Source organism: Protopterus annectens, chromosome 8.part0 (assembly GCF_019279795.1).
Source record: "Protopterus annectens isolate FY-2018-M chromosome 8.part0, PAN1.0, whole genome shotgun sequence".
Taxonomy (NCBI): Eukaryota; Metazoa; Chordata; order Ceratodontiformes; family Protopteridae; genus Protopterus; species Protopterus annectens.
Window position 1 is genome coordinate 1,692,522,539 of NC_056741.1, and position 8,452 is coordinate 1,692,530,990.

Below are 8,452 nucleotides of genomic sequence, written 5' to 3' on the forward strand. Positions count from 1 at the left end.
TATTCCCTCTGAGCCACTCCTCAGTGTATTACCACTGCGCCATTTGGTACAGCCTTATGCCGGCGGGGGTTTTGCGATTCAGTATTATCTGCCTCATTTGCATGGCATTGACTACTAATTCATAGTTACCACGCCGAACACTGCCGCGAGTCCTTGGCAACCCTTGCACCGTGGTTGTGGCTTTCCATGCATACCATAGTGTACTGTGGCTGTGAAACTGATGTGTATTACGCTGCTGTTTTACAACATTGTCATATTATTTCATTGTTTTGCACCTTTCGCAGACATGTCCTGGGGTTCTGCTGTGAGTTTCTGTGGACATACCATTTATGTTATTATTTACATGTTGTGCATGTTTTCTTTTGACATTCTCTGTGTCTTTCACCATTGGCATATGGCAACAGTGTGATACCTGATGCTGACAGCCTTCCGTTACTCCTATGTTATGTTTGGGAAAATGTAAACCGTTTTTTTTTTTGTTTACATTGCCGTGGCCTTATGCTACGCCTGCGCCACTTCGTGGATCGCTATATGCCTTCATTTGCATGGTGCAACACCGCACATGGGGTGTTTAGCATACCTACGCCGGTGGCGGCACTGATCCGGCGCACGCCGGTAGTGCACGTGGGATTGGATCGTACCTGAATCGCTCGGCGGCCATATTTGGCATTGTAACGCCTACGCTGTGCGTGCACCTGGCGCAAGGTTCATGAATCCCGGGGTTTATTTTTATTGATTTTCTGTAATTCTTATTCGTTTTTTTTTTTTTTTTTGCTTTCTTTATTTAACCTTCAAGGAACTGGCCTATAATATATTTTTACTATATCAGTTTAATCATGGAAGCCATCTAAATCTGTCAAAGTTCTAAAAATTTTTTGTGAGGAGTGTGGGCTGGTTGACGCCTGGGATTCTCTTTATTTGTTCAGAACTTTCATGTGTTCAATAAATGTAGAGCAGATCAAAAGTACCACATACAACATAAAATGCAACATTATAATTATTATTAGCTGATATTAAGAGAAAGTAAAATCACCAGCAGATATTGTAGAAAAGTAATTTATTTAGAATAGCAATTTGTTTTAGGAATGTGACACATCTTAAGAAAATAAAAAATATATATTTTATTCATTCTATTGGTTAAACAAATTTATAGTAGAACAATCAGTAGTGAAAATTTTGCATGCTATAATTAGCTTAACTGACTTTCGAAACCATGGATAAAAAAATGCATAAATTAAGGGATTAAGTGCAGAGTTAAAGTAACAAAGTCCATAAATAATATCAAAAACAAATACTGGAATGATTATATTATGGAACCCATCAATAGCGTTCATTATAAAATATGGCAAACAGCAAACAACAAATGCTACCATTGCTATTGCTAACGTTTTTGCAGCCTTCCGCTCTCGTTTTGCAACTCTACTTCTGTAGTTACCTGCAGCGCCAGTTTGATCTGATAAACCTTCTATCAGTTTAGCTTGCTTCTTTGCAACAGTAAAAATCCTACTGTACATGCAAGTCATTAAAGTAAAAGGAATAAGGAATACTATTGTATTAATTAATCCCCATTTTGCATTAGTTAACACCTGACAATTACCTTTGCAGCTCATGGTGATTGCAAGTTCTTCTAATCCTTCTTCAGTAACTCTTGAATAAACCATAGAAAAATTATAAGCCAAAGAAACTGTCCAAATAAATGTTATCAATAAAGATATAGTGCATATAGTAAATCTTATAGGGTAAATGAGAGGATATGTAATTGCAAAAAAACGATCTATAGCTATAAGACATAGATGATAAATTGATGTCGTAGAAATGGTCCCATCCAAGCTCATATGAAATCTGCAAAATGTCTCACCAAAATACCAGCAGGTTTCAATGGCTCTAACTGCACTAAAGGTAATACTGTTACCCCGAGCAAAAAATCAGCAACTGCTAAAGATAGAATTAAAAAATTTGTGGAGGAGTGCAATTGCTTGAAATAATATATTGAGATAATGACCATAATGTTACCAGTTATTGTAACAACAATTCCAGCACAGAACAAAACGTATAATGCAGCTTGTGTAACTAATGAAAGAGAACGCTTTGTGCAGGATCCATTTATGTCTGAATAGCAATACATCACTTGTTCCTCAGTCTGAAAAAGCTGTCATATTCATGATTCTCTTCAGATGCCACTTTCTCTGTTGTTTTTTGAATGTGTTTAATTATTCCAGTATCACTCTGCACCTTGCAATTGAAACAGACGTGAGAAGAAAATCTGTTACAAAGTTGGTTTCAATAAATTTTCATTCATATAAGATGTAAACTACTAGCATGTGTACAAAACCAAAGTGAATCATGATTAGCAAATTCTAGCTTTATCCACTTTTCTACCCATGATTTTACTATGTTAAGAAAACATTTTCTGTTTTGTTACATTTCCCAAGATATGTGAATTATGAACTAACTAATGAAACAGAGTGCATTAATTTCTGCATTTGCTTTCACTTCCATTATATTCTAAAGCAGCTTACCTCTTAAAACAGATTCATCTTCTGATCAGATATGAATAATACGTTCTGCATTTCTATGGAATGTTAATCCTCCTAATATACCTACTTAACTTCCCATAGGGGTTGTCATGCTAATGGGAATGGCAAAATAACCAAGACAAATAGTACAGGTGTGAATGATAAAAGAATTGCCAGTGGTTCTTATTAGAAGTAATTTGGCTTATGCTCAAATAATCAAGGTAACATAGATATGTTCAAAACACTTTTAGGAAAAACATGGCTAAATATTATTGTGCAATATAATTGCACTATCAAAGCTTTCATATGAGATGCTTTCATTTAATCAGCAGTATATGGACATAAAATGCTGAATTGATATGGAAAAGAAAATACTAGCTGCAGCAATGCTGTGGTACATTTATGTTTCCTGAAATTATATTTCTAAACCATCCATCTAGAAAAAAACTCTTTCTCTCACTCTTTTGTTTTCATTGAGAGTTATGACAAATCCTACGAATAAGGAAGCATATTGCAGATGTGCAGGGAATTTCAGAAAGCCTAATTAATTGTTTAATATAACAGAAAACATTTGAAGGCTGCCAGCCCAGCTAGCTAGAATTTTGTAAATAATTCTATTTGTCAATAGTAATATGATTTGTATGCTTCTCCTACAAATGTAAGAAAACTATATGTTATGTGTGTATTAAACTGCTGGTGCAGAAGTGTGTGTTAAATGGTATGTTATGTGCTGAGCTTCAGGAATGTAACCACAGTATATCCTACTGGAAAAGAACAGCGTTCAATTGCAAACTCTAAGAAAATAAGTGAATTGTTTAAAATGATTTTTATTTCAGCTAGGAAACAGAATGTCTGCAGCTAGAAATTCTTTCTATTGTCTGGAAACAGAAATAATTACAGGTTTCAAAGGTAAAAGTGTGTAACTGTTTTATGACTTCCAGTTCCATACAAGCTTCTGAGATGTAAGTATTTCTGACACGGAGGTGCTAAATTTTAAGTTTCTGTAAGCCTGGGAACTGAAGGCAGAGGTGACAAAGAATGAGTTAATCTGTGATAACCCAGCAGAAATGTTTGATAGTAATTTAAGAACTATCTCAGAGAGTGAGTCTGTGCATTTTGTATTTGTCTTTGGATCTGACAACATCCTGTCATCAGCACTTGCCTGGTTATGTAAGTAAATCATTTAGGGCATAGTATCTTTTAGATATCGATGGGAATACAGTAAAGATTAGTTTAGAAGTTTTCTGTATTTATTTGAGACTGTTCTGCAATGTTATTTAAAAATATGTCCTATGATTCTGAACTCTGTTGTCACTGTGATGAGTTACTGAGTATTGTCTTGTGCTTTTATTATTAAATATATTTAAACCTTTTAATTGTGGCTGGTTTGTTTAGAGATATTTAAGCCCTCAGAGTAGTTGCATATGTATTTGGTGACACTGTACAGGCCACTCTTAAATAGCCTTGCTGTTGGTCACACACCATTTGGATAATAGTAACATTACATAGTAGAATTGGTCACTCTTTGGGAAGGGCATTAAAGTAGGTGATAAGGGGTTCTGGTGACATTTCTAACTACTTTATGGTTTGGGCAGAAGGGGGCATAGCTAGTAAACCTGTGCCAGCCTTTGCCAGGTGTGTGTTTGTGTATAAATCAAATCTCAAAGTATGTGTGTGTCAGTTACTTGGGCAGGGACACAAAACACTGGTTGGACAGAGAGAGAGTTGGGAGGCCTTGGCTTAGACACCTGGCTAAGGACTCAACTCTATAGCTGTGCCAGTAGGGAGTCTTATTGGAGATCTGGAGAAAGAGGGAAAAACCAGCCCCAGACTGACTGTGATCTCTGTGTGCTCTTAAGGGAAATTGTACTTTACTGTGTGTGTGTACTTTTCATCCTCCCAATGTGCATGTTCCTCACTGGTGCTAATGGTGAGGATTGAGGCTGCGTGATTACTGGGCTAGTACAGGGGCTTCACAGGATGTATTAAACTACATGCTAAAAAATAGTTAATTAGACCTTATAGATTTCACTTTCTTTAGCTAGAATTAATGAGATGCATATGACTACAATCACAAAGAGCTGACCAACAAAACAACTTTCTACTAACCCTCACAGACATTTTCAAGACACGGATACACACACACACACACACACACACACACACACACACACACACACACACACACACACACACACAGAGTATATGTCTGTAGCTGAGACTACAGATGCAGCTGTGCACACTAATTGAAATGCAGATGATGCATGATGTTACATGGCTAGGCAAACACAAAGTGAAGTTTGTGTAATTTTTTCAGATGCTGAGCAATGTCTATCAATAAACCTTTTAATATTTTTAAGGGCCATTTGTGGAGAGTTCTGAGTTGCAGTTATCTTATCTCTAGAATTATAAAAACGTGAAGCCTTATAGATTGTTTTAAAGTAACATATACGCCTGTATAATATGTCTAGTTATTCACAATCCCTGTGATTCAATAAGTCTTTTTGTCCATGCAGGAACAGTGTAGCTGCTCCTGCACGGTATATGGCCAATGAGCGATCCAGTAACTACTGTTTTGATGTGCACGAGCCTGCCTACACTATTCATGCATGAACACCCCTGAATAATGCTAATTACCTGATTTGCTGGTGAAAACCATGCAAATGAAGTGAATTAGTGATTCAGCAAGTGGGCAGGCATCCGTGCAAGAATAGTGTTAGTTGCAGAAATGTATTTGCCTACTAGCCGAATACATTTCTGCAAAAATTAAAATGGAGGCATGACAGTGCAAATAAAAGCAGGTATTATAATCTTTAGGCATGCCAATGGCCAAATATATGGCTATAGGCATGGAAAAGTTTGTGCAGTGTTCCTCGGGGCTTAAAAGGGTTGGAAATGGGAAGGGAAAAAAAGGAAAATAGCAGAAAAAAGCAATCAAGAACAAATTACATAGCTAGCAGATGGAATACATCATAGTCAGCCAATCATACAGGCAGCATCTGCAGCACAACAGTATAAACTATGCAAACACCTTACAATCTGGTTTTTCCCACAAACTCTACACCATTGGTGTACACATGCAGAGGAATTTTAACTGGAAAAATGTTAGAGGCTGCTTTGATCCATCAGTGTGTGCCAGAGACTCAAGGCAGTGAAGAGGATAATGATGACAACCGCCACAGACCGAGGAGGAGAAGAATGTTCAGACCCAGGGTAACTTCCCAGGAGCTACATGATCTGGAGATAGTAGAGTGCTACAGGGTGGACAGAGACATACTTCAGCAAATCATTGAGCTGTACCGGCCTCAGCTCAGAATTAGAGCCAACAGAGGGGAATCCATCCAAGTGGATACCAATGTATGTGTACCCTTAAAAATACTAGCTACAGACAATTTCCAAAGACCTACTGGGGACATCATGGGGGACTCACAGGCATCTGCATCCAGGGCATTCCACCAGTTCCTAGAAGCCATGCTAACACATGCCAGTGAGCACATTTGCTTCCCTAACACCCATGAGGAGAGGACCAGCAATATGCATCTCTTCTATCATGTAGCAGAATACCCAGAGGTAGTGGGTGTGTTAGACTGCACAAACACCACATTGAAGCACCACTCAGTAAACAAGGTTGAGTCTGCATAAATTGCAAGGGATTCTCCTCCATCAACTGCCAGGTCATGAGCAATGCCCAGGGCATTATCATGAATGTATGTGATGGCAGCCCTTGAAGCTATCATGACTCCATCTGTCATTCGTCACAGCTGTACCAGGCATTTGCCAGTGGAGGCATCACTTATGGCCATCGGGTGGGGGATGACGGCTATGTACTGGAGCCATGGGTGATGACAACCTATCAGAAATGCATACACACCCACACAAGAATGCCATAATGAGGTACACAGACAAACCAGGGTCATGATAGAGCATGTGTTTGGGATGCTCAAGTCACGGTTCCACTGCATTAACATATCTGGTGGAGTATTGCAGTACTCTCCAGCCACATGTGCACACATGTCCATAGTATGTGCCATGCTACACAATATGATCCTGTGGAAACAGCTGCTGCTGGAACAGCATGGGGAAAGGCAACACAGCCCACCTCCATTGCCAAGGTCTCCACAGGCACCCAGGGACTCAGAGGAGAAGGACCCTGAGCCTGCTCCTGTAGGCAGATGGAGATGTGCCCAGTATGTTCAGGCCTTGGCAAAAGGGCAACACATAGCACACACACTGACACTGTAGGGACCCCAGGGACTGAAACCTCTCTCTGACTCACACACACAGTAAAATGGATGACACACACATCACATTACCTGTAACTTACCATGTATAGGCAGTGTATTGTGTGCATCCAACATAGCTAGCCCTCAAGCACAGTCCTCACAACTGCCACAGGCACAAGGTAAGTCAGTCTTCTTAACAATAAATGAATAAATGAATAGATTAGTATGTTTTGGCAGCATATCTATGGTAATGCTGCATGCATGCAAAGGAATGAGGTGGCCTACTGGGATAGCCGCAGACATCTGACAGCTATGTAGGACACCAGGAAATGTCTGCACAAAACTGGCCTCCCCACACTATGCAGTAGTACCCAAGGCGGCAAATCCCACTGCAGTATATGTGTGGAGACAACTAACAGGGGGGTCATAAGTCACAGGCATGGATGTCAGGGTGGGGGTCCCACACCCACCCCTCACACCCACACAGTAAGTCAGCTATGGAAAACCAGAAAGAAATGTCTGGTAAAGGCACACAAATGGCGTCAATGTTGAATTACTCCCCTACAGACTCACACAGTGATAGCATAGCAGGACTCACAGTTGCAGTAAGGCTATGAAGGGTAAGAAGTCTGAAAGTCAAATGTATGCCATTACAATCTGACCTGTGCTCTTTACTGATATGCCTCTATTCCCCAAGACAGGGCACAATAGTATGGTAAATGGAACCAAAATGTAAAGTAAATATCAGCACAGTTTGTGCAAATATATACAGTTGACAGGTGTGCCCCCCATATACCCACAGAAATGCAGTAACATGTATGTTTGCAGGGAAATAGCAGCATAGCACACATTGGCATGGGCTATACCAATACACATGAAAACATGTTGCCTGTCCACAATATGCAGGGGTCAACAAGCTATGTGTATGTGTGGTTAATACTGTCAGGATCTGGCCAGCACGTTCTCCTGGCAGCCATCTTGTAGTACCCTAGGTACAGTGCCATCTTTGACAGGGCCATGTACAGATAGCTGCAGTGCCAGCCATTATGCATGTCAATGACCCCCACTGCTCTGCCACTGACATACCTGTAAGTCACAGTGCTATGTGGGATACACTATATATATAATGGATATCTTGAAGGATGTGTAGCTGAGGTGTTAAGGCTTTTGTGAATATAGTACTTTTTGGTACTGTTGCCAGTGGTTATTTTCAATAATCCTTTTTTCTTATGTTTGTGTTTACATATAATGGACATGCCTGCACAGTACAATGCACTCTGTACCCATTCACATAACTCACAACCTTTGACAGCAAGATGTCTGTACAAGGGCAGAAATAAAAGTGGAACAAAGGCACAATGATAGGCATGCATTGTAAATATCGCCCTTACATACTGAGAAAGTTGGTAGGGTGAGGGGTTTGCAGTAGTGGGAATTGTCTGAAGGTTATTTAGTCTGAAACAGTAATGTCTGTCATTATGTTGTAACATCACTCTTCAATTATATGTAACTAACTCACCATAAAAACAGATGTTTACATAGACAGGATGAAACCTCTAGCCAAACACCTGGACAACCTGCCAAAAATGTACAGGTGAGAGGTATGGCCACACAAGGATAAGAAATCTCAGGTTAGAAAGATACCACACAGGCAGGAAATCCCCAGCCAGTATATCATCAAGTTGCTGGACTGTTTACATAGTGTGTCATCGC

The 8,452-nt window shown here is 39.7% G+C and overlaps 1 pseudogene; it reads right to left on the bottom strand.

Annotated features, from left to right (window-relative positions):
* Positions 1–1,130: 1,130 nt before the first annotated feature.
* Positions 1,131–2,125, bottom strand: LOC122808533 (annotated as a pseudogene).
* Positions 2,126–8,452: the final 6,327 nt, after the last annotated feature.